The sequence below is a fragment of the Chlorocebus sabaeus genome, chromosome 2 (genome assembly GCF_047675955.1).
Source record: "Chlorocebus sabaeus isolate Y175 chromosome 2, mChlSab1.0.hap1, whole genome shotgun sequence".
Lineage (NCBI taxonomy): Eukaryota > Metazoa > Chordata > Mammalia > Primates > Cercopithecidae > Chlorocebus > Chlorocebus sabaeus.
This window is the reverse complement of record NC_132905.1, coordinates 30,472,853-30,491,785: the sequence shown is the minus strand read 5'-3', so window position 1 is coordinate 30,491,785 and position 18,933 is coordinate 30,472,853. Positions and strand designations below refer to the sequence as shown.

General features: G+C 39.1%; 1 protein-coding gene and 1 pseudogene across 4 annotated transcripts in view; one reads left to right on the top strand and one right to left on the bottom strand.

The window, feature by feature from the left end:
• The window catches only part of PLCB1 (phospholipase C beta 1), a 761,313-nt gene that overhangs the window by 172,881 nt on the left and 569,499 nt on the right, over nucleotides 1-18,933 (top strand). The window lies entirely within an intron of this gene.
• Nucleotides 12,477-17,670, bottom strand: LOC119621490 (long-chain-fatty-acid--CoA ligase 4 pseudogene; annotated as a pseudogene).

Genomic DNA, 18,933 nt, shown 5'->3' with positions numbered 1-18,933 from the left:
TCAAACTAGAATTTTCTGCACAAGTCAAATATAAGAAGGAAACTTGTTTCATTTTGGTCAGATTTACTTAAGTTTTGGATTGACTCCTAGATCGGCTTCTCACTTTGGGCAAGCCCCTTAAAGTCTATGCAATCCTCAGTCTTTTCATCTGTAAAATGGGGCTTGTAATGTTTACTTTGTGAGACTGTCTTTGGAATCAAGCAAAGTAATGTCTGTACTGCGAATAGCCTAGGGCAGGCATACAATAGATGCCCCATCTGATGGGATTACATTAAAATTATTGTTGTTTTAATATTAGGTTATGAAAATATTGCAAAGTGAATGTAGAGCTCTCCTCTTATCCAATTTTTTGTTCAATTTTGTACGTGAACAGTTTAAGGAATCTTTTAATGGGATTTTTAAAAACACTTGATTTGGAGGCGGTGACTCTTTAAAAGCTGAACCATGAAATGTTACCATCAGAAAAGAGCTGCTGCTGCCATTTACAAGCATTAACCAAATCCCCAAGAATTAAGATAGAACTGAGTACATTCTTAACAAGGCAGTTTGGAGTTTTCTGATACATCTTTATTTCTTCAGCTCATTTGCAAATACTTATCTCCAATTTAAATCATTCAAATGACTTCAGAAACACAATGGAAGCAGAGCAGAACTAAGTGTTTCCAACTGTCAGGTCTGGTGAGGGATGATGTAAAACGGGACATTTAGCTGGCATCCTGCATAGTCTCTAAATAGAATTAACAAAAGCTTCCACATTTCAATGGCTAAAGATAGTGTTTATTGTAAAGGCAGCATGCCCGGAGACCTAAGGGTGAGAGTGGGTGGGGTGGGCATGGGCACATGTGGGTGCAGGCAGGGCATTCTGACGGGTCAGTTGAAAGCCTCTTTGTCTCTGGATTCAGCTTTAACTGGTTCCAAAATAATGAAGCCAATGGCTTTCCTTCTCTCTCTGGTGTCACCTTCAAATGAATTATGGATACTGAAACTACACAGGTAATGCTGATTAAATAATTGAACAATATATCGATTAACTACAGATTGTCAATTGGAATAATCTGTCAAAGACCTGCCAGCCCACCTTTAGCATTTAGACAGTATTTTAATGTGAATGAGGTTTTGAACTTTTTGTGCTTTTAGTTTGGTGGGGGTTTTTTGTTTGTTTTTGAGAGTTTTGGTGTATGTGGTTTTTTTTTTTTTTTGGGTCCAGCACTTCCCCACCTAATCCCAATTAATCATTAATTATGTTGTTAGTTAAGAAGACTGGGCTGGGCGCGGTGGCTCACACCTGTAATCTCAGCACTTTGGGAGGCCGAGGCGGATGGATCACCTGAGGTCAGGTGTTCGAGACGAGCCCGGTCCAACATGGTAAAACCCCGTCTCTACTAAAAATACAAAAATTAGTCGGGTGTAGGCACGTACCTGTAATCCCAGCTACTTGGGAGGCTGAAGCAGGAGAATTGCTTCAACCCCAGAGGCAGATGTTGCAGTGAGCCGAGATCGTGCCACTGCACTCCAGCCTGGGCAACAGAGCAAGACTCCATCTCAAAAAAAAAAAAAAAAAAAAAAAAAAACAAAACAAAAAAAAAAACCCACCTGTACTTGACTCATGGTGGTTTATTCCTTCCTAGAGCTATTTATTGTCTGTATTATAGAGAACTTTAAATATCAAAGTAGTTATTCCTGAACTTTTTACTTGGGTCAAATAAACAAAATGCATTGCTGCTTTATGCTTTATGCAGAAGACCTTCTCCTGGTAAGGAGACAGTTTTTCATATTTTCATAGCCAGCAATTAAAACCACGTGAGATAGGAAGACCTTATTCTTTCTGAGCAAAATACTTGCTCTTAATTTATTATTTAATAAACACATATATAGCACTTACCATCTGCCAAATGATTTATATTCTTTGTAAATATTAGCTAATTTAATCTTCATAGGGACTTTCTGGGTAAAGAACTATGAATGTTCAGCCAGGTGCGGTGGCTCATGCCTGTAATCCCAGCACTTCGGGAGGCCAAGGTGGTTGGATCACCTGAGGTCAGGAGTTCGAGACCAGCCTGGCCAATGTGGTGAAACCCTGTAGCTAATAAAAACACAAAAATTAGCTGGGCACGGTAGTGGGTGCCTGTAATCCCAGCTACTTGGGAGGCTGAGGCAGGAGAATCACTTGAGCCTGGGAGGTGGATCACTAGTAAGTGGAAGAGGTGGGATTTGGACTGAGGTAGTGTCCATAGCTTAATGAGTGCTCTCTCAGTACTTTTTGGTCATACCTCTTAATTAAGTGTAATAATAATAATAATAATAATAAATGCCTGCCAATAAAGCATTGTACTTCTTCTGCCTTTGTAGTGTAGTTCATTTTGAATCCCAGATAGGGACTCATAGATTCTTTCTTTTTAATATTTAACAAAATCTCAAATTTGGTGACTTAAAATCCATATAGATTTATTATTATTTTTTAATCTGGACCTAGAATTGAGTATTATTGGGGAAAAAAACATTGTGAATAAGTAAGTAGTGTAGTTCATGGAATCATCAACTGTTAGTGCTAGGAGGAATAGTATGTTTCTTACCATTTTATTTTGGGAATGAAGAATCTGAGGTGGGAGAATCTCTGGTTTTATACAACCATAGGTTGCCCATGGCTTGCTTTCTGAGTAGACTGGGGGAGACACTTGCATAAGAGGAGGACTTCTATGAACAAGGGGTTATGCCTTTCTAGAAATGGTTTGATTAATGCTTGGAAATATCCCTCTATGAGGCGCAGAGGGAAATCCTCTCTACCCTAGAATAATGCACAAGACCTTACTGGTCTACAAAGGTTATGCAGATAGAACTAAGGACAAGATAATTCCTATGCCCCTGTAATGGCCTACATAGGAAAAGCATTTTTCTTATTATTGAATAGGAAAACATAACATCCTCCAGATTTCTACCAATGTATTTCTTATAACTGGAAATAATAAGTAAAACAATGTCATACTTGAACGACTATATCCAAACTGGCTAATAGTTTTGTTAATTGGGGCTACAAACGAGAAATAGAGGTCCCATGATGACCTAGTCCATTGAAATGTCAAGTTTAAGTCTCCTAGTTCAGAATTAAAGGGAGCGGCCATAGGGTGAGAAGCAATCTGTGTCCATAATTCTGTTGACAGCAGTTTTCTTCGGGCTTTGATTCATAGCTCATCTGCTCCCTGCTGATTGCCCTGAGCTCAGCAATGCCATGCTGGTTTCCATGGTGCTGATTTGCATACCAAACCAGGACTTGTATTTTTGTGTTTGCCTCACACATTTCCAGTGCTAAGTGTTCTTCTAAGAAAGGGATTAGCACACTAGCCAATTAAGGGAGTTTGCCAGAAATAAAGCACCCAGGGACTTTTTCTTCAGGTTATATATTGCTACTGCTATGCCTAAGGACTGACATGGTTGATTGGTTTCCTTAGGCCAGCAATGAGTCTTAAAGGTAAAATGTCTACTGTGTAATCTTTAGTGTTTTCTTTTTTTTTTTTAACTATCTTTTAATTTATTTATTTAATTTAATTTTAATTTAATTATTTAGTTTCAAATAATTCAGTGATTAAAAGAGAGATTTGTTGAGGTTTTGTTGTGGAGCAGAGATGGATTTCAAGGAGTTTACCTTCAGCGCTTTTGTTTGGTTACAGTGGGTCTCTCTAGTGGAAAAACCTTTCCCCATCCCTTTGGAAATACTTTCTTTAAAAGAAGTCATGTTTTTAAAAGAAAATATATAAATCAGCATTGTAATCAACTTGAATCATCTGAACCAAAGCTGGAAAATGTTTAGTTGTACATTTCACCAATGACTACTACTTAGCAACACAAAGTTGAATGAAGTTCAGCTGTTAGTCCTAAGCTTATGGATCAATCTCAAAACATGATGCTGAGTGAAAGAAGCCGTTTACCAAGAGTATTTACTGTTTTATTGCATTCAGATGAATTTCTAGGACAAACCAAGATAATCTATGGTGAAAAAAGAAACAGCAGTTACCTCTGGGTGCTGGGGCAGGGATGGCCTGGAAAGGGGTATTTGGGGGCTGTCTAGGATGATGAAAATGGTCCATTAATCGTCATTTATCTTTTGTTTGTTTTAATTTCCGTTTTTATTTTAGATTCAGGGGTTACATGTGCAGGTTGGTTATAAGGACATACTGCATGATGCTGATCCCGTCACCCAGATAGTTTTCTACTGATCCCATCACCCAGATAGTTTTTCAGTCCTTGGCCCCCTCCCACTTGCCCTCCTTTTGGAGCCCCCTCTCTCTGTTGTTTCCATCTTGATGTCTGTGTTTACCCAAGATTTAGCTCCCACTTATAAGTGAGAACATGTGATTTTGGTTTTCTGGCTTTGTGTTAATTTGCTTAGGATTAAGGCCTCTAGCTGCATCCACGTTGCTGCAGAGGACGTGATTTGTTGTTTTTTGTGGCTGCTGCATAGTATTCTATGGTGTATATGCACCCCCACTGATGGGCACCTAGGTTGATGCCATGTCTTTTCTGTTGTGATTAGTGCTACAATTTTATACCACTCTCACCAGCAGTGGGTAAGCTTTGCCTTTTTTCTACAGCTTCACCAACATCTGTTATTTTTTGGCTTTTTAATAATAAAAAATAGTCTATATTTTGTTAGAAGTTTAGGTTATGTGTGTGCATTCATCAAAACTTGTGAGTGCCCACTTAGGATATATTCATTTCACTGTATATAAATTTTACCTGAATGTAAAAAATAAACTGTAAAAATAATGTTCTTCATTGTAAAATCTAGAGTGATTGTTATCGAATACTTAAAAAACTAGAAACTGAGAAAAGGTGGTATGATTTTTGTGGCAGTTAAATGAGCAGAATTTAGAAATCATGGATGGATATGTTTATTCTGTTATTTCAAATATTTATGTGAATCTCTAGAGCCATGTGGGAAGATATCTGCTTCCAGAAGCTCTGCATTCATTTACAGTTTTATGTGGTCAGGGAGGATTTGATTGAGTTGGAAAGTGGATCATTTGGACCTCACTTTGATCCACCTTCCTTTTTAGAAATGAGATAAAAGGCATCTGTGATTGTGCCTTTGATTGGGTGGCATTCAAAACCTTGTTTTTCAGGGTGAGCTTAGGGTTCATCTCTATTAAACATATCATTTGTCAGACATTGGCATGTCTAGTGATTCAGAAAGCCCTTGGGGTAGCACAGAAATGCTACCATAACTCCAGAGTGATCTTTTGCCCTTACCAGTACTTTGGCTTTTTTAAGTTGCCACTTGAACTTGGGTAAGGGGCCAAAGAGGTGGTGGCTGTGGTAGTCAAATCTTGTGGAATGTGACTGTCAATTGATGCCCTAAAGTTAAGGTTTCCACAATTAACAAAAACACATATACAGTTGTGGGTCCAGAATTGGAGTGATGTGTAATGTCTACACAGGAGGAGAGCAAGCCTTTAAACTCCAACTACCTTGTGTGATGTCCCCTCTTCCCTCTCACTGCTCAACCTCTAAGTCCATGCTGCTTTCATATACAGATAACAGTGAGTTGCAGAAGACATTATAGGTGGCCTATCCAGATCCATGTCACCTGGCCTGTGCTTTCAGAGCCAGCTGCTGAGAGGATTAGTTGGGAAGACTCACAGCTGCCTTCATTCTCAGAGAATTATCCTTGATTGCTGGAAGTTATCTAGCCAGGGACGGTTATAGATCTACCCACCCACCAATGACATCCCCTCTCCCTGCCTTCTCACGTCCACTTCTCAAGCACACACACAATTCTTCTATTCCCCAAAGCCTATAGGACTATCCCATTCCCACAGTTAGAAATGACTCCATGGTACTTTCCGTGCTCCATAGCTGTCTGTGGGATCGGGCCAAAGACTGCACTTTATTTATCTTCTTCATGAAGATGGTAAAGAATTTCAACAGACCTTCAAAGAGACCAAGGCTTGCATTTAAGACGGGATCAATGATTGCCTCTAAGAAGAAATTATACCTGGATATTTGGGTACCTGTAATTAGGTGTTGGCTATGTTAATGTTTTGCCTGCTCTGAAGCTACTGCATGCGTTGCTTGGGGAATGCCACTCTTCTTACATGAGGCAGAACCAAGAGGAATAACCCTCCCACGTAGTAATGAGAGGGATAAAACAAGGCAAAGCATGTTTATTTTTAACATTTTACTCTTCTTAGAAGGGCATCGTTTACATCGTTCCATCTGTAGAACTTTCAATACAAGGGACACATACTGAAGTAATGTAAACCCTGACCTTGAGTTATTAGAATATGCCAGAGTCTTTGTAATTCCTGAGAGCCACGAGCCTCCATCTTTTCTCTATAGGAAAAAAAAAATGCTTAAGTCATTGGTCAGCTTTCCTATGCTTGAAATTGTTGCTGTTTGAAGAGTGGCTGTCCTCTTCAAAATATTTGGCATTACAGAGTCACAGAAAAAGTATAACTCTTTATTCTGTGCATTTACTTACATTGAAAATGATGTCCTGTATATTTGTATTTAATAAAATGTGAAAGGAAAGGAAAAGAATTTCTTTTCAGAATAAAATTGTGGTGCCCTGGAGGGTTTCTCAGCCTGCCTGCAGCATGAATTTTTCTTAAAGCAAAAAGCACTAGCATTGTTTTTACCATAATGAGATGCAACAGAAGATAACTATATCAATCATCTATTTGTAAAATAGTGCTGTGTAGCAAACCATCTCAAATTAAAATAATTAAATTAGCTCAGGTATTTTTAGTTTGTCAACATAGACTGGGCTCAGCTGGCAGTTCTTCTGGTTCTAGCTGGGCTTGCATGTGCCTGGCAGCTGGCTGATGTTTGAGATGATGGAGACAATGAAGCTACATGGTTCTCATTCTCCAGCAGGCCACTCTGAGCATGTTCTCATGGTGGTGACAGAAGAGCAAAGATGAGAGCAAGCAAGGTACTTACTCACACCTTTTCAAGCCTCCACTTGTGTTTTACTTCCTAAGATCTTATTGACTAAAAATGTCACCTAGTAAAGCATAAGGTCCCTGTAGGAGGGCAATACAAGATTAATGATCAAAGTTGTGAATGCTGGGAGAAGCAAAGAATTGGACACATCGAGACAATCTGCCTTATACAAGAGTATACATACGTATGAAATTTTATCAAGTGAAACATGCAACTCACTAGCTAGAACCCCAAAGCTACAATGTAACTTCACATTTTCTCTCTTTTTTCTTTCCAGAATCTTGCTCCTACTCACTGGCCTTGACCTTTCTTGTTTTGAACACTTCATTTCTCTTTCTTGGAATATCTGTTTTTCTTTTCTATCCAAATCCAAAATATTCCCCAAAGCCCAGCTCAAGTTTATACTTTCCTGGAAGCCTAATATCTGTGTCATTGTTCAAGTTTGTTTTTATATTACTTTATAGTTATGATTATTTTTATTTGTATAACAATGTCTCATTGCTTCAATGTAGTCTAAGCTCCTTCAAGTAAGGAACCATGTCTTATACTTACTTGACTCTCCGGAAGTAGGCTTATTGTATGGTAAGAGTTTAATAGTAAGTTGATTGACAGGTAGTTCCATTTTCAAGGTTCTACGCTAATCCCCTTTTCCTTTGTCTCTACCAACATTATCTTCCTCTACATCCGAGATGGCATCTCGAGAGTCATCTTCAGTCCATTAGTAACAGCTGTCTTGGATAATTATATAAAGAACAACTCTAGCCATAACTAGGAAAAGTTGGAATGAGTGCTACCATAGATTATATAGTGCTACCAGGATTTCGGAGTGCTACCATAGTAATGTCTGCCATAAATAGAGGAAGGGGATGGGCCATTCATATTTACTACCAAAATAGTTCTTAATTTTTTTCGGAGTTGTATCATTTCTTCTAAGCTCAGTGGAGAAATAGTAATGATATTCATTGAAAGGAAATGATAGTGATGGCAAAATATTAGAAGATATGTAAGAAGCCATATGTTCAGGAAAAATCACTTAATATTAGGCAGTATTGTGCCCAGAGGGGCTTTCAGCCAACAGACCTGACTTCAAATTCTGGTTCTGCTGGTTACTATCACTGTGACTTTAGGCAAGCTATATAACCTTTGTCTGCCTCAGTTTCCCTATGTGCTAATAAATGGAACCAAATGAGGGTTGTTTTGAGTATTTAATGAGTTAATATACCCAAAATGCTTAGCATTTTTCTTGACCCATAGTAAGCACTAAATAAAATACTAGCTACTGTTTTTTATTAAGCAGTGGTAAAAATTACAAATAGGTAAAACCTACCTTTAAAGTTAAGATACAATGTAACTCCTCCATTTGGAAATCTTAGATGAGGGCAGTTGATGAGAGGAAGGGGAGGTGAGTGAGCCTGGGTCTAACAGAGGGCTAAGCTATTCCCATGATACCACGAACAACTTTGAGCAATGATTTTGCCAGCTACTGGCACTTTATTTCAGTCATACTCAGTCAGAGACTCAGAGCCACTAATCAGGATTGGTTACCGGGATTTGACCTTATGCAATTGTGGAAGCTATTAAAGAGTCCCTATGAGTCTGTAGTCTTCACATCTGAGGATGGAGCTCAAAGTCCACAGGGAAGGAAGGATGGATGTAAAGTTGGGGAGAGCAAGGCGAGCTGGGCTCACAAGCTAGAGCCAGATCTTACAAGAACAGACTAGAACTCAGGTCAATTCTTACTTCCTCCATTCTTGGACTAAGCAGGGATCCTGCAGGAGAAGCTGGCTCCCTTTGTCATGGAGCTGAACACATGTCTGACCGAGGAGGTAACATATGTGAAGGGGCAGAAAAAGGTGAAGCAATTGCATGCAAAATAAGTGAGCCACCAAAAAAGTGACAAAGGGCATCTGCCCTGACCTGAGTGGGAAGAGCAGTGGGGCCACTTTACTTCCTTTTTCCAGATTTCCTGCAAAATGTCTCGTGTGGCTCATGCTAATCATAAATAGTGGGAAATCTTGTTAGCCCTAGTTAAGCTGACACATTGAAGAGTCACCATATTCCTCTAGTGACCATGTGATACAACAGAAAGGGAGAGAACTGACCTTCAAGTCGAAAGATCTGGAAGTGTAACCTTGGCCAAAATCACTTACCGTTTCTCACTTGTGTTCTTGTGTTCTTAGTTTTCTTATGTATAAAATGAGGGAAGAAGGTGGACTTTTTCATCCTTAAGGCCCCTTCCAGATCTTAGTCTGTAATTTTATCGCCTTACTGCCTACCTTCATTAAGTTTCTTGTGTCTGCTGGTCTTTTTTTTACATATTTCCTGCTATTCTGCCCCAAGACAGCCAGCCAAGCCAAAATGAGCAGTAGGCAAGGGAAAGAAGCCTGAGTGTTTGCCGAAACACTCAGGGCTGCTGAAATCAGATGCTGAGGGCAAAGGGCAACCGTAAGTGATGGAATTAAATATTTACTGTGTTAACCGTGACCACTCATGGATTTCGGAGAAAGCTGACCATATTGATTGGAGTTTTCACTCCTGTTTTTCTAATGATATGCAATCTTAACTAAATCTGCCAGCTCTCAGGGGGTTGAACACTATTCAGCAACATTAATTTCTTTGCCTACTTCCAGTTACAAGCAATTATAATCTTGGCAGTTTTACTCACCTTGAATAAGCACTCGTATGCTTTATTGATATCTGGCAGAGCTGACTCCTTCCACGCAAAGACCCACTTATGTTTCTGACACTGCTAGCTCTACAACGCACTCAAGCTGCAGGTCAGCGTTTGCTGGATATTCTGGGGGAAGATGTTATTTCTGAATATGGTGGGACAGAAGGTTCCAAGAAAGCTCAAAGAAATTGTGTTTATATGCTCTTAGACACATTTTTTTTCATCCCTTACCCTCAAAATCAGTGAATGAACCAGTCCTGAAAGACACTTGGCACAGTTTCTCACCGTTTTTTATTGACAATTTCCTCTCTGGGAACTCACCTAGCCTGGAGAGAGCGATCTTGCCTATAATGCCTCCTTCTTTATAGCATACAATCAAGTAGTGCTTATCCCAGTACTGAAGACCCAGCCCCTCACCCCAATTCAGGACAACTCTGTTAGTCAGTCTCAACCCGGAGTTCCCATGAGGTTGGCCGAGACCTCTTTGGCAACTCTAACACAGCCAAACTTCTTTTATTCCATCTACTCCCTTCCATAGTTATTAATCCCATAACTATTCTCTAATAAATGCCTATATACAAATCCCTATCTTCAGGTTTACTTTTCCAAGGAATCAGTGATATAACTGCCATGACAATGAAAAAGATCAAAATTTGGGAGGCAGAAAGACCAGGGGTGGGACGTTGAATTTCTTTCCTCATTTGTAACATGATCTGGTTGGGAGAATTCAAGGCAGCCCAGTTAGTACAGATCCCCAGTCCCCTTTAGAGATCATAGGACTCTCGTTTTATTCCTTCACAGCATTTATCACCTTCTCTCATATAAAATTTATTCATTTATTATGTTTTATGTTGTTTGCCTACTTTCTGTCTATACCCACCCCCTGCCCAGATACCCTCAAACAAGAAAGTAAACCCCACCAAGATAAAGATCTTTGGTTTGTTCACCAATGGATTTCAAACACATAATAGCTGTCAATAAATGCTAAGTGAATGAATGAATGAGTGAATGGGCAAATAGAGTCAGGGAGAAGAGCTGGGAGGCTATGACAGTAATGTAGGTGAGCAGGGATAGAGACTGACTGACATCAAAGAATGGGGATGAGAAGTGGATAGAGTCTAAGGTTTTTGTGGATAATAGAATGCATAAAAGTGCTTTAGAAACACATACAGCTCTCACACTTGAGGGTACTTCAGATTCCCTTGGAGGGCCTCTTAAAACACAGATTACTGGGCCCTATCCCCAGAATGGATGATTCTGGATGTCTGTAATCAAAGCCCCATTTGGGTCATTATTTATTTTAGCAACATCCACCATCATAGATTGTGAGCCCCATGGTAGGAGGGGCTGTGCCACTCTGATCACACAGGCTGTCTCCCATCACTAGTGGAGTGTTTGGCACAAGCTAGTACTCAGCAAGATTTGTTGAGTGAGTAATTTACCCCCCTCCCCACACACACACACACAACGCCATGCAAATCTATGCAATCAGGGCACTTGCATATCCTTAGTATTATCAAAAGAAAAATGCAAATTCTAAGGCATTCTTATGTGAAGATGATCTCAACATTACCAGTCCAGATTATTCTTAGTGCTGTTCAGAGTGGGAGGATCATCAGTCTCTGCTGCTGTATGCTGTCACTAATCATTATTTTTATTTCCACTTAATAAGGTTTTTGGTTATTTTACTCATTGTAGAAATCAAGAAAAGAGTTAGTGTTGACCTTGTAACAATAAAGCTTCGTAGTTTTAAAGACACTTATTAAATAACCCATTCATTTTTCTTCTTTTAGTTTGTTTGAAACTCTCTTTTTTTAAATTGTTTTCTCCTGGGCACTACTGGCAACATTTATCTTTCTTCCATTGAGAATTCATTAAGAATTATTTCTTTTCTTTTTATTTTTTTATTTTTGAAATTTATCTAACATCTCAACTTCTTTATTGGAATACAGAGACCAACACTGAGCTTGGAATTCATAAATAAAATGGCAGTTATAACCAGACTTTTTTTCTCTTAAGTCTTATTTCTGTGATGCATCCTTGTATTCATACTAGGTCTTAATCAAAAAAAGTTATTTTGTAAATTTTTAGACAGTATAATGATCTTATAGGACTTAAAAGTCTTTTGACTTTGAAAAGTCAGAGATATGTATTTTCCTTTTTGACCTTACAGTCTACCACATTCATTATTAATTCCTAACTTGATTTTCCAGTGGAAGAAGGGGGAGGAATGAAACTTTCCAATAATATAATGTATCTGAAGTAAGACCATTTTGACTAGTCAAATGCAGATATGCAGATATTTTTAGGCCTTTTGAACCTTTCGTTTCATAGAAATTGCCCACTTTTTTTTTTTTTGGTAGTCATCCAGGTTGTTTCTCAGTTGTACAAATAAAACAGAAATTAGGACAGGACTGAGATTGTTTTATTCATCCCTGAGTTCTCAGAGGTTAGCACAATACCTTCCACATAAAAGATGCATGGAAAATGTTTGTCGAATGATTACCAATAACGAAGTTTTATTATCATTTTTATCCAAGGGCACTGTATTTCATTCTGTCTATACCCACTCCTGTGTTTATTTTTGGGGTTTATGTGACAGTATTATGTTCTTTGAAAATCAAATAAGAAAAAATGGAAAAAATAAATGTTTTCAGTGGGCCAATAAGATGCTTACTTTTGTGCATATTTTTGTGGTCTGATGTTCAAATAATACAACAGTCAGAGAATAAAATCCTTAAAAATAATGATTTATGATCTATTAAGTGTCAAAAGTGAGAGTAGTCATCCCTTCTTACTTTTATAAAATTGTCACTCATTTTTGTTTGGTAAAAGTGATTTTTTTTCTTTTTTTTTTTTTTTTGGCTTGATAACATGGGTGAATTTATTTCTTAAGATTTGAGTGCAAACTTAAAAACAAGAACAAAGCTTTTCATCAAGAATAAACACAAAATCTCAACAATTCTGCAATCGTGCATTTTAACAGAAAGTACAAATATGAATACATTATAATTTGTAACTGCATTTAAAAGACCATCCTGGCTAACATGGTGAAACCCCGTCTCTACTAAAAAATACAAAAAACTAGCCGGGCGAGGCGGCGGGCGCCTGTAGTCCCAGCTACTCGGGAGGCTGAGGCAGGAGAATGGCGTGAACCCGGGAGGCGGAGCTTGCAGTGAGCCGAGATCCGGCCACTGCACTCCAGCCTGGGCGACAGAGCGAGACTCCGCCTCAAAAAAAAAAAAAAAAAAAAAAAAAAAAAAAATTAAAATATGTCTCTCCAAATCCAAAACACCACACAATCTTTATCTGTTCTCATCTTGTTACCTTAGAAACATTTGTCATATGCTATCAGGAAAATATAGGCAAGAATCACTAATCAGTTATTCATGATCAAAGAAACATGAATCTCCTTAACTGTGACTTTTGGAATCATTTATCTATATTTCTGAAATATCACACAATTATACCCTCCACTCTAGAGAAAAAAAGAATAAATACAAATATCAAGGAGGCAGGAACATTCACGGAATTAAAGCAGAAGTCACAAGTGTTTGACTTAGAAATGTCCATATTGTAGTAAATTTTTAAAGTACAACTTTATTTGATGGCTGACATGTATGTAATAATTGTGAGCAATTTAAACCGTATAAAAATGTGAGATCAAAATCTTTAGTCTTAAATACTTGAAAAGTCACTATGAATATGGAAAGATTTGCTTACATAAACATGTATATTTTTGGATGGAAAATCAAGGGGTAGTGGCATCTCCCTGGTCCCTTAACAATGTTTGGATTTTTGCAAAGAATTAGCAGCACCCAACCTTAAGTGTTAATGATGTGTTTCTACAGGACCTATATAACAGATCAGTTGGCAGTGTTCCAGCTTTTGGGAGTCGGGGGCGGATCGGGGGTGCAAATATCTGAGATAAGACAGTGCATGCACTCACACATTTAAAATCACCATTCTAAATGGGAAAAAAAAAATCACATATTGGAAAAGTCTAAGAAACTCATTCTTAATGGGTAAACAGCAGGGCAGGAATAAAAGCTGAATAGTAGTCTACTTGATAATAATGGTTTTTCACTCTTCAAAGGCAAGTTGGGAAGAATGAGAATACTCACATACACATAACTCCAGGGAAAACTTGCCTAAAATTTTACCTTGCAAAACACTGAACAGAAATCTTTACAAAAACCTTCATTCTTGTTTATAATACTTGATTTTTCCCTTATTACCACCATATGCATAACATTTAAGTATTTTCTTTATAAATATTTTAGAGCAAAAAGAATTTGTTTTGTTGCAATGGTGGCCCACATCTGTACAAAACAACATAAGCAACTCTCACACACACACACACACATATATATGTATATATGCATATATATATAAAATGATTAAGAAAAAGTGCAAAGAGTAACAGTATTAAGATTTTTTGTGTTTTACAGTAACTATGGTTCAAGTGTGAATATTTATCAGGGATATATAATCCCAGGTTTTAATTAAAGATTCAAAAAGAAACCACACTCCCAAGTTACTGCACAAACATCAGTCCCTTATCAAGTAACTCTGCCCTTCTCCCAAATCTAGTATTTCCAGTTTCTAAGCTCTTCCCAAACAGGAAAAAATGGTAACAGTGTTTTCTTCCCTTTAACTTCCCAAAACTCATCCAAGTTAATCACCTGTAAGTTCCAGCAAGATATTGGGGAAGTCATTCATTATAACCCGCTTTGCTAAAATTAAAGCAAAATGAAAGGCTTCCTGAAATGCAAACTACTGATCAAGAATCAAATCAGCAACAGCAAACAGACCTTAAATTACAAATGTAATTTACTACATGTACATTTTAAAATCAATCCCTGTTATCAAAGATAAATTCAGAGTTTAAATCTCTTTCCCAGGTTCAGTGCTGTGCAAGGGTTCTAATTCCAAATACTTACGATTTTATCATCTTTTCTAAGAGAAAATGTTTGCCTGTTAACTTTTTACCTTCCTGTCATTTTGCTCTTGGTCTCAGCTTTTCAGTTTGAATAAACACAGAAAGGCAATTTTCAGCATTTCAAACAATGTACTTTCCTCTTAAGTCATTCAAATAATTAACAGTTATTTTTAGATCTCAAAGTTTCAAAAAAGCAGCTCAATTTCCCTTTAAATATATTACTAGATATTTTTTGGTGTTGTGTATGTTGTTTTATTCTTACTTTAGGCACTGCAATTATTCACAACATTACAATGACTCTATATCTAACCTATGCAACAATTATAATCTTAATACCTTCTAAGGTATTGTTTGATTTTGTGTATTATATTACTATTGAATTTTTCCTTCAAGATAAATGGTTGGAAGAGAATTTTAAAGCCCTGCAGCACTTTTGCTTTGAGTAGTGTTAATACATATTTTCTGTCATGCTTAATATTTAAACTTCTTCTGAAATAGGAAGACAAGAGGCATTGGAAGCTGCGAATTTCCTCAAACTACATTCTACTCCAACTCCGATTTATTTTGTTCAACATTAAATATTCTTCTTTACAAAAACAAGTATATCTTAGGCTAATTTTTAAAAACAGAATTTCTGCTCTATAACAACACAGCTAAAGGGAAATAACTTTTCAATTTCAGCTGCACTAGAACTATGCAAAACTAAGTTAAAGTAAACTGGACAACAATTTTAATAACTTTTGGTTTTGTTTTCTTTTTACTGTATCTTTAGAATGATATACCTTACATTCTAACAGCTCAACAAAGGCTTAATATTCTAGAAGTGAAAAACCACCAGGCTACCTCCTGCACAACTGTCAATAAGAGAGCATTTTATTTGCCCCCATACATTCATTCAATGTCTTTGAGGTAATGGTTCTTCAGCTCCTTCCTTTTCAGTTTGAAAGCATCAGTTACCAAACCAGTTTCAGGGGTCCATGGCTCTGGGCTTAATCGAACCTTGATTGGAATTTCAAATCGCTCCAATTTCATGGCATTTGCAGCTTCTCGAATTTCTTTCAGTATTTCAGCTTCCATAGCAGGATTATTGCAGATATCAACCCAAGTTCCTTCTACCCCTTTCTGTTGTGCCAAGAGTGTCAACCTTTTCTGATTAGGAACCACAAAACTGATCACATAGGACTGGTCACTTTTGGCAAAAGCACAGATGTTGTCAATAAGTGGACAATTCTTCAGTGCAGCTTCTACTTTCCCAAGAGATACATATTCTCCTGCTTGTAACTTTACTAGATCTTTCTTACGATCTATAATCTGTAAACATCCATCGGGGTGGAATTCTCCAATATCACCAGTGCAAAACCACCTTTGTCCATTTTCATCCACAGAATAATCCTCTGCTGTTTTCTCTTCATTTTTAAAATATCCCATGGAGATGTTCTGTCCACCAATTACGATTTCACCTCTGGGGTTTGGCTTGTCATTAATTGTATAACCGCCTTCCTGCCAGTCTTTTAGCTTAATTTCACAGCAAATAAGAGGGGCTCCAACTCTTCCAGTAGTATAGTCAGTTACCTCAGTAACTGTCCCAGCACCACATGATTCTGTCAGTCCATAACCCTGGCCAATTGGGCAGCAGAAGCAGACATTCATGAATTGGTGTGTCTGAGGAGATAGTGGGGCCCCTCCAGACAGCATCATGCAGACATTCCCTCCCAGCAGAGCCTTCACCTTTTTAAACAGTAACAGATTGCAAAGAGGTGCATCATATCCCTTTTTGATCTGTTCCAATTTGTAATCATATCCTATCTTGAACAGAGTTTTCTGAATATAATTCATCTCTTGGACTTTGCTCATAACATTCTTATAAATTCTATCCATGATTTCCGGAACAGCAGCCATAAGTGTGGGCTTCAGTACAGTACAGTCTCCTTTGCTTCCTTTTTTAATTTTGCTGGACTGGTCAGAGAGTGTAAGTGGAGAAGAATATCCAATCCTGCAGCCATAGGTAAAGCAAGATTATCTCTGCTGTCAGTTCTAGCACATGAGCCAAAGGCAAGTAGCCAATATATGTGTCCTTTGGTCCCAGTCCAGGTATTCTTTCACATTGGCCTGTCATTCCAGCTATCAAATTGCTATGATGCATCATCACTCCCTTAGGTCGGCCAGTAGAACCACTAGTATACATAACAATGGCCATGTCTGAAGGCGTTGGTCTACTTGGAGGAATGCCCAAGTTTTCTGGGTTGGATCCCAACTCTTCTACTGATTGCATGCTGTGAATCTCAAAACCTTCCGGGTACTCTGCTTTATTGATAGTCTTATTGTCCACATAAATGATATGTTTTACACAACTGATATCTAACAATGCAGTCTTAAGTTTACTTTCCAGAAGTTCAACACTGGTAATCAGATAGGAAGCCTCAGATTCATTTAGCCCATGAACTACTGCTTCTTTGCCAAGTGTGGCATATAAAGTCACAAGAGGAAAGTTGTACTTAAAGCAGGTCTGTGCTGCAATCATCCACTCGGCCCTGGTCTCACAGAAGATAGCAATGGTGTTCTTTGGTTTTAGTCCCAGTGCAGTGAGTCCACTACCAAAGTTATTCACTCTGCAGTTCACTTCAAGGTAGTTCATCCATTTGTAATTCCCAAGAATTAACTTCTTAAAAACTTTTCCATTTGGCTGCATTTCATTTTCTTCACTTAGGATTTCCCTGGTCCCAAGGCTATCCTTCTTCCCAAACTTGGATACAGCATGGTCAAATAATTTATCCAGAGTATCTGCTCCAGGGATGTCTATTACAGCTAGTGAGTCGAAGTGTGTGACAGAGCGATATGGACTTCCAGGTTTGTCTGAAGTGGGCTTAGCTTTTATTCTCTTTGCCATAGCATTTTTCTTAAATGTCCTCTTTTTCTCTTAAGAAGAACACGAATATCTTCTGTGATTTCAATCGGAGGGGCGGCCCACCGCGTCTTCGCAGCCGGCTGGCGCCTGGCACTCGGGAAGCTCGCAAAAAGGAACCGCGTGCCCGCTAGCGCTGGGACGAGGAGGAGCGCGCCGCGGAGGCCAGAGAAAAAGCCGCAGCGGCGCGCGCGCACCCGGACAGCCGGCGGAGGCGGGGCTCAGCGCGATCCCGGAAAAGACGCGCCCGGAGGGGCGGGCGGAGCGGGGGCGCGCGGTGGTGTGGCAGAGCCAGCCGAATCGCTGGCTGCAGACGGCTCGGCCCACCCACGCGCCCGCCCCCGCTCGCCCGGGACGTCAGCCGAAAAGGCGGAGCCGAACGGGCTTCCCGGGGAGAGGGAGGGGCGCTGCGGGGAAGGCGAGGCGGCTAACGGCTCGCCTCAAGTTGTTGCTCCCGCTGGCGAGCCGCTTCTCTGATTTTTTTTTTTTACCAGTCCTTCCAACAGCTAATTCCTTCCACGTCCACTTAAAATAGTCTGTGTTTAGTTGTATTACATCTACACCTACCCAACATATCTTTTAGTAATTTAGTGTATATTATATATAGGCACCCATACACATATGTTTAATTATGCAATGACTGCTTTCTTACAACTTCGAGGACACGGGTCTTGGAGTCACAAACCCTAGTGTTGAAATCTTACTTCTATTGTTGCATCAGTTATTTATTGCCAAATAATGTTGCATAACTAATTACTCCCAACCTCAGTGGCTTAAGACAATAAGCATTTATTTAGCTCCTGTATCCGTAGGTTGGAGATTTGAATGGGGATCACCTGGGCAATTCTGGTCTTCTGCTCTGGCTCACTCGTATGTCTGGCGAGTAGCTGACTTCTGTGACAGGGGTGACTGGGTCATGTGTCTCTCATCATCCAGAAGACCAGCCCAAGATTGTGCACATGGTCGCTGGGCAGGGCTCCGAGACAGAGTGGAGAGCATCAGGCCCTCTGAGACCTAGGCTCAGCATGACACACTGTCACTTCTGGTACATTCTTGGCAAAAAAAAAAAAAAAAAAAATCACAAAGCTAGCTAGAATGAAGATCCCACTTTTTGAAGGCAAATAGTTTGAGTACAAGAAGGAGGGGGTGACTTAGGATCGTCTATGCAGTCCACCAGAGCTGTTCACAGGTTGACTTGGAACAGTTTACTCCAACCTCAGCTAGATAAACAAGGAGAGTTCATGCTTTTTTTTCCTTATTGTGACCGCATAGAGGGTGCGTTACTCTAGTGAAATAAAGATTCTCCTTATTTACCACCAAGACATGGGAGCGAACCAGCATGCGTAATGTCACTATCCAATGCTGGGACGAATGGAGAAGCCTCATTGGAAGTGTTTAGCACGAGGTTTCGGGTGAAGAAAATGAGACATGTGAGGTCCGGGGGCATGGTATTTTGGCTGCCTGGATATCCCAGGATTT